The sequence below is a fragment of the Cynocephalus volans genome, chromosome 4, assembly GCF_027409185.1.
Source record: "Cynocephalus volans isolate mCynVol1 chromosome 4, mCynVol1.pri, whole genome shotgun sequence".
In the NCBI taxonomy this organism is placed as follows: Eukaryota; Metazoa; Chordata; class Mammalia; order Dermoptera; family Cynocephalidae; genus Cynocephalus; species Cynocephalus volans.
The window spans coordinates 146,498,411-146,506,027 of record NC_084463.1 but is presented as its reverse complement, the minus strand read 5'-3'; the positions used below and the strand labels follow the sequence as shown (position 1 = coordinate 146,506,027).

Below are 7,617 nucleotides of genomic sequence, written 5' to 3'. Positions count from 1 at the left end.
CCAGTTATCAATCTATAGCCTCTCAGCTCCAAATGCATCCTTCATTGCCTGCTCCATATTAATGAAAATGGGCCCTGCAAGCATTTCTCCCTGTACATGGCCTGATATGATGCTAAGCCTTGTCAGTATAGGACATTGAAAGGGGCATCTCTTCCTGATTTTAAATGTTTCCATTTTCATCTTGTTCAGTGTAACTTGCAACAGAGTGTGTTTTTGTGGGGGGAGGGGTGGGACATCCTGTGGTGCTCACTTCCACTGAGTTTCACTGAAAACTTCATAGACAATTTCCCATTGAGTTTCAGTGGCACCTCTGCAGGGAGATTTCAGTGAATTTCAAAGGCATTTCACTGATCAGTTTCCTAACTCTGCCTATCTGCACTGGGGTGGGGTGTTTTCTGGCAGCGTTGGTTCACCTGCACCCAAGAGGGCTAATTGTTGCTTCTCAGTCCAGGCCACCCTTCCTTGTTTGCCAGCCTTAGTCCACCAGCATTTCAGTGGGAGGCTCCCAGCTTTCCAGTCCCAGACAAGTTTCTTGTGTGCCAGTTTCTGTTCAGCTGTGATGAGCTCGTTCTGGTCCAAAACAACCCAGTGAACTTCTCCACCAACCAGTGGGCAATAAATACACCTCCAAAATACAGGATCCCAGCCTAGAGGATGGAGCTCAGCTTCTAAATGTGTTCCTTCCTTAGATACTCATCTCAATCTCAGGGCATTCTTTATTCCTTTATAGTTAATCCCCTAATGTAGTTAATAAGTGTATGTAAAATTTCCCTGTTCAAATCAGGGAAATTTTGTGGTCTGTCTCCTAATTGGACCCTAACTGATACAATATGGAAAATTCTTAATATAATATAATATATAATATATATAGCTATATATAATATATAAAACTCTTAATAGAATAAGAAATACAATTATATATCTTTTTACTATACAATCAAAGTTTAATGAACAATGAAATTCACAAAAGGAAGAATTTATATTAAGGCTAGAGTCCAAAATAAAGAAATATAATGAAACATCTTATTTTCAATAATATATATATCTCAATGTTACATAAGGTTATCTTAATATCAATCCACTATTCTAGATTCATACTTTTTAGCTTCTAGACATATTTCAGATTTCCAAGTTATTGACAAATAATTATTAATTAAGAAGCAGTAAGTAGTAATGACAAGAGCAGGATGGGAGAGAGTAAGTCTGTATTCTAATCCAAGCTTTAGCTTTATGCGTTAGTGTACATCTGCAAGTATTATGCAACCCCTTGTCTTCATCTACAGATTAAGAGCTTGGACTAGATTACATCTATTACCTGTATGTGTAATGCTCAGTGATCCTATTTAGTCATTATCCAAAGTCACTTTTTTTCTCCACAGCTTCCTTATTGCATTTTTTACCTCAGCATTTCGGAGGGTGTAGATTAAAGGATTTAACATAGGGGCCACCATAGTATAAAAGACAGCAACAGCTTTATCAATGGGGAGAGTAGTCACTGGGCGCAGGTACACAAATACACAGGGCACAAAGGATACGATGACCACTGTGATGTGAGAGGCACAGGTGGAGAGGGCTTTGCACCTCCCCTCTGAGGTATAGTTCTTGAGGGAATGCAAGATGATCACATAGGATAACATCAAGAGGAGGAAGTTTAACAGGCAGTTGAGTCCACTGTTGGCAGCAACAAAGAGACCAAGGGTATGAATGTCTGTGCACACAAGTTTCAACAAAGGGTATAAGTCACACATGTAGTGGTCTATGACATTGGGGCCACAGAAGGGCAGCCAGACTGCAAAGAGGATCTGAATGGTTGCATGGAGAAATCCTCCAGTCCAGGCCACTCCCACCAGGAGAATGCACAGCCTGTGGCTCATGATGGTCGTATAGTGCAGAGGTTTGCAGATGGCCACATAGCGGTCATAGGCCATCACTGTCAGCAGGATGATCTCAGTAGCACCAAAAATGTGTTCTGCATAGACTTGAGCCATACGCCCACTGAAGGAGATGATTTTCTTCTCACGAACGGAGTCCACAATCAGCTTAGGAGCTGAAGAAGAAGAATAAATAGTGTCTATCAAGGACAGATGGGTCAGGAAGAAGTACATGGGGGAGCTCAGAGCCTGGCTGGTGATAAAGGTGACCACAATGAGCAGGTTGCCTGAGAGCGTTACCATGCACAGAACCAAAAACACCACAAAAACGACTTTCTGCATTTTGGGGTTCTGTGTAAGACCTAATTAAATGAATTCAGTCATGTTCCTTTTATACTCCATCTATGTGGTGTGGGTGATAGACACTGGAAGGAATATTTTACCTTTACATAAAAAGAAAGAAAGTAAAATTAGAACCATAAAAGAATCAAATAGTACAAAACTCTCCCTTTTCCTTTTCAGTACTCTGCCACCTCACAGAGCAGGTGATTCCTGAATGAATCAGGTGAATCAGATGATTCCTGCTCTTCCCCAAAACTCTCTAGGAACAGGTTCCTCATTCTCTTAGTTGACTCTTTTAGTCCTTTATTATCCTAACCTCAAAAATATTCTTATAACACATAGGACACCCAGAAGAAAGGGATTCCATTTACTAGGGTCAGGGTAATTGTTGTAAAACTTGAACATCAATATGATGGAATAATGTAGTCATTAGAAGTGATCACATTGTATGATGTGGGGGGCGTGGAAAGGAACAGGTGAAGGGGCATGAAAATCAACTACAATGTATATTGAGAAATAAAATAAAAATATTTTAAAAATTAAATTTTAATTTTAAAGAAAAGAAGTAATCATTTTGGAGCCTAATAAGTTTTAAAAATGTATACATGAAACAACATGAATAAGAAACCACAAAATAGTATGTATACCCTAATTATAATTACATAGATATACTACAGGGAAAAAGTTAATGAATAATAGTAATGGAATTAGTTAACATTTGAAGATTATAGGTTTTATATGTATATTTTGGGTAAAATTCAAATTCAAAAATTTTACCTAGAAAATTTTATATAGGTTTTGTTTCACCTATGTTAAAACATGTATAGGAAAAAGTTGATAAGGAAATAATTTTAAATATTGAGGACATTCACCTCTGGATGTTTGATTATGGTTGATCTCTCATTTCTTTCTGTTATTAAAATTTCTACAGTTTGCATTACTATTTTATCATCAGAAAAGAAATATAATTTCCATATTTTTTCTTGGAAGCCTAAAGTTGAAACGATGACTTTTTAAACTGAGTGGAGTATATGGAGAAATAAACATAAAGAATTGTACATTGGCACATCATGGAAACCCAGGAGATATTATCTGGATATAATTGAAGTAACTGCTGTAGTGTGCTCATGAAATTCCTGCTACCAATGCACCAAATGGACACAGGACGAGAGGGCCTGACTGGATACCAACCAAAGATTATCAATCCGTTGTTGCAATTTATACCATTGATACTGATAGACGATAAGTCTGAATAATCGACTAGAATCTGTTTAATACAAAGTCGATTTTCATTTGCTCCATGAAGAATGCACTTATCACTCAGTTAAACTTTAAGATAGTATTTAAACTAAGTTTTGCCACTTTTAATTGTCACTTTTTCCTGGACCTCAGATGCCTTTCTGTTTTATCTTCATGTCTTCTTAATCACAAAAGTAATGAAAGGGTAAGATGAATTCTTCCTGCTACATGTGGGCATGATATAAAATGAGACACATGGAAAAGAAACCTCCTTGAGGACATATAAAGAGCAAAGGACGCGTCTGTAAATTTTCTCTGCTTGCCCTTTGGCCTCTGCAGCCTCTCTGAAGCTCTTCTTCCCAGTGTGCACCCTTGACTTGACTTGCTGAGAATCGTTCCTTGGCTTAAGAAGTATGAGACCAGGGGATGGTTGGGGCAGCTTGACAAACACCTAAACTAACCACTTTTCTGCTGCTATGAGCAGAATAGGGGGCAAAGAAGGCAGAGCTAAAAGTTTGAAACAAATACTACCCGCCAGACGGACCCGACCACGATCCGCACACTCAAGGTCCCTAGAGAGCAGCAGTACCTGGTGCGTTTGGTGGCCCCCTTCACTGTGAAGTGTGAGGGGTGTGGAGAGGACATCTACAAGGGCCGGACGTTCACAGCGCACGGAGGTGCACAGCGAGGCCAGCCCATCTTCCGATTCTACATCTAGTGCCCAGCTGTCTGGCAGGGACCACTCGAGACCAACCCCAGAAACAGACTCTACCATGGAGCACCGAGCCGCCCGGCACTTCCAGGCCCAGAAGCTGCTGGAGGAGGAGAGCGCGCAGGAGTGGGAGGAGGAGCAGCTGAGCATCGCCAGGAAGGTGCTGTGGAAGCCGAGCAAAGACTCCAAGCTAGAGGAGGAGGTTCTGGAGAAGCTGCAGGAGCTGGAGGTCCGGGACCGCTGGCAGGCCCGCAGGCACGTGGAGGCCTTGCTGAGGATGCTCCGCCGGCCGCAGGAGCAGAAGCAGGACGGGGACGAGGACGAGAGGAAGGAGGTGGCCTTCGTGCAGGAAGTTGGGGGTCGCAGACTGCCTGACTGACCTAGAAGACAAAGCTGCTCCTACCCAGCCTGCCGGTCCCCCTCTCCCCAGCCGTCCCAACCCCACTGCCATCCTGGACCAGACCCCAAAGCTCAAGAGAAAGGCAGAGAGCTGGGAACAGAGTTGTGGGCTCCTTTGGCAGCAGGCTCCAGTTGTCAGGCCTGGATGTTGTGAAGAAGACAGACCTGGATTGCAACACCTGGCAGGGCCAAGTGGCATCGGCCGAAGGGACCCCGCAGAACCACAAGGGGGCTGACCCTGCACCCTGGACACCTAACCCCTCCTTTATGAACCACCTGGTTGCCAATTCGGACAGCAAGGATGGCAGGGGCAGGAACTGATATTTGCTCTTTTTACATATTAAGAAAAATCTGCCTTACCATTTTGTCTTTTACCTCTTTCACAGGGTTAATAATCTGATTGTCTTAAGCACTCAGAGTTCAAAGTTTACTCTTAATTCTTCAGTAGATAACAGTTCTCAGGTATGCTGTGCCTCGCCCTCTACAGTGATACATTCAACTCCTTTTATGCTATGGAATAGCATAATATTTTTGCATATTTTAACGTTCCATGTTAGTATTATTTTGTTAGAGAGTAAACTGGTTGGTTTTTATTAAAAATGGTATAGATGGATGATTATCTTTGGGTTCCATCTCTGCAAACTGTTAAAATCTCAAATATAAAAGCAGGACTAGTTGAAGGTATTTGGAACATAATAGCCAATGGATGAGAAGTGGTCTGCTGTAGTGGGCCATTTTTCTGTAGTGACAGAAAATAGTCTCTAGGTGGTTTCTGTATTTGCTGGAGCAATTCATCTGGAGCCAGCTTTAGTCTCTTCTCATCAGCCTGGACTCTGTTCCAGATGTGCAGGTGGCTGTGCCCGCTTTTCCTGGTGTTACTGTACCCCATGTTAGGATGAACCCCTGCATGCAATATTTCTCTAGTGCTGGTGATGCTGTTAGCCTTCCTGCCATACGTGATTGATTCCTAATCCTCTTTACCCATAGTAACAAGAGGTTCTCACTTGAGGGCTTCTTTCTGTCCTCTAACCTATCCTTATTTCCAAACTAGGAATATGTGTAAAAGACTGTTAGTATTTCTTTTGAAGAAAGAACTTTTTAAGCTAGCCGTAGCAACGCCATTTTGCAAGGCACAAAACATTACCCTGGTTAAAAGTCCCTAGCATAGGAAAAGTACAGCCTGAGGTTGAGACCAGATAACGAACAGGATATCTGTGGTTATGCACCTGGGCCCCGGCCCGAGGCAAAGGGCGGATAGTTCCCAGAAATAGACAAGTCAGTTAAAGTTTCAAGAGTGCCCCTCAGCTGTTTCAAGGACTCCCAACAGTTTCCAGGGTGCCCCTCAGCTGTTTCAAGGACTCCCAACAGTTTCCAGGGTGCCCCTCAGCTGTTTCAAGGACTCCCAACAGTTTCCAGGGTGCCCCTCAGCTGTTTCAAGGACTCCCACCAGTTTCCAGGGTGCCCCTCAGCTGTTTCAAGGACTCCCACATAACCGAAGCTCACCCCAGGCCTTATTTGAACTGACCAATTAAACTCGCTTCTCGCTTCTGTACCCGCGCTTATTTGAACTGACCAATTAAACTCGCTTCTCGCTTCTGTACCCGCGCTTTTTGCTATAAAAAGGACCCAGGAGCTCCACTCGGCGCGCCAGTCTTCCAAAAGACTGTGTCGCCCGGGTACCCGTGTGTTCAAATAAACCTCTTGCTGTTTGCATCCGTCTTCGTGGTCTCGCTGTTCCTTGGGAGGGTCTCCCTGAACTGACTGACTACCCACTTTGGGAGTCTTTCATTTGGGGGCTCGTCCGGGATCGGAGACCCCCACCCAGGGACCACCGACCCACCAACGGGAGGTAAGCTGGCCAGCAGTCGTTCTGTGTCTCGTTTCTGTGTCTCGTTTCTGTGTCTAATCCTGTGACTCTGACTGTCTTTCTGAGTGCGCGCATTTTGGTTTCAGTTTGTTCCGGGTTAGTCGCTCTGGGAGCGAAGTGCGGGTAGCGAACAGACGTGTTCGGGGGCTCGCCACCCGGCAATCCTGGGAGACGTCCCAGGATCAGGGGAGGACCAGGGACGCCTGGTGGACCCCTTGGCAGAGGATTATTGTGTTTTGGTCTCACCGCGTCTCGGGAGGCGCGCTCTGCCATCGGACTCTTTCTTCTATTTCTACGGCACTCGGTCTCGTCGCCGTTTCTGGTTTCTTTTTGTCTTAGTTGTGATAGGTCTTTGCGTCGTCGTTCCCCTATTGGAAATTTTCGAGATGGGGCAAGGTGCCCTTACGCCTCTCTCCCTTACTCTAAATCATTGGAAAGATGTCAAAACCAGGGCTCACAATCTGTCCATGGAGATCAAAAAAGGAAAATGGCAGACTTTCTGTTCGTCTGAGTGGCCCACATTCGGCGTAGGTTGGCCGCCAGAGGGAACCTTTGACCTTTCTGTCATTTTTGCAGTTAAAAAGATTGTTTTCCAGGAGATCGGAGGACACCCGGACCAGGTTGCATATGTCGTGGTATGGCAAGACCTCGCCCAGAATCCCCCTCCCTGGGTGCCACCCTCCAGCAAAGTCGCTGTTGTTTCGGGATCAGAAAATACTCAAAGGCCACCTACAAGGAAGCCTTCCGCCCCTCCCCAACCCCCCGTCCTCCCGACACCAGATGACCTATTTTCTCTCTCTGAACCCCCACCTTACCCGGCGGCTCCGCTGCCCCCTCTGGCCCCTCAGGGAAACAGATCGGCACCAGGCCGAGCGCCCGGTGATCCTAGCCCTGAGGGACCGGCTGCGGGGACTAGGAGCCGCCAACCTCGCAGTCCGAGAGACGGCTCCGGTCCTGACTCCACCGTAGCTTTGCCCCTCCGAGCCATAGGGCCCCCAGCTGAGCCAAATGGCTTGGTCCCTTTGCAGTATTGGCCTTTTTCCTCAGCAGATCTTTACAATTGGAAGTCTAACCATCCTTCTTTTTCTGAAAAACCAGCAGGTCTCACGGGACTTCTTGAGTCCCTTATGTTCTCTCACCAGCCCACTTGGGACGATTGCCAACAGCTACTCCAGATCCTCTTCACC

At 45.1% G+C, this 7,617-nt stretch overlaps 1 pseudogene; it reads right to left on the bottom strand.

Annotated features, from left to right (window-relative positions):
- Positions 1-1,343: 1,343 nt before the first annotated feature.
- On the bottom strand, positions 1,344-2,273 carry LOC134375692 (olfactory receptor 4C12-like; annotated as a pseudogene).
- Positions 2,274-7,617: the final 5,344 nt, after the last annotated feature.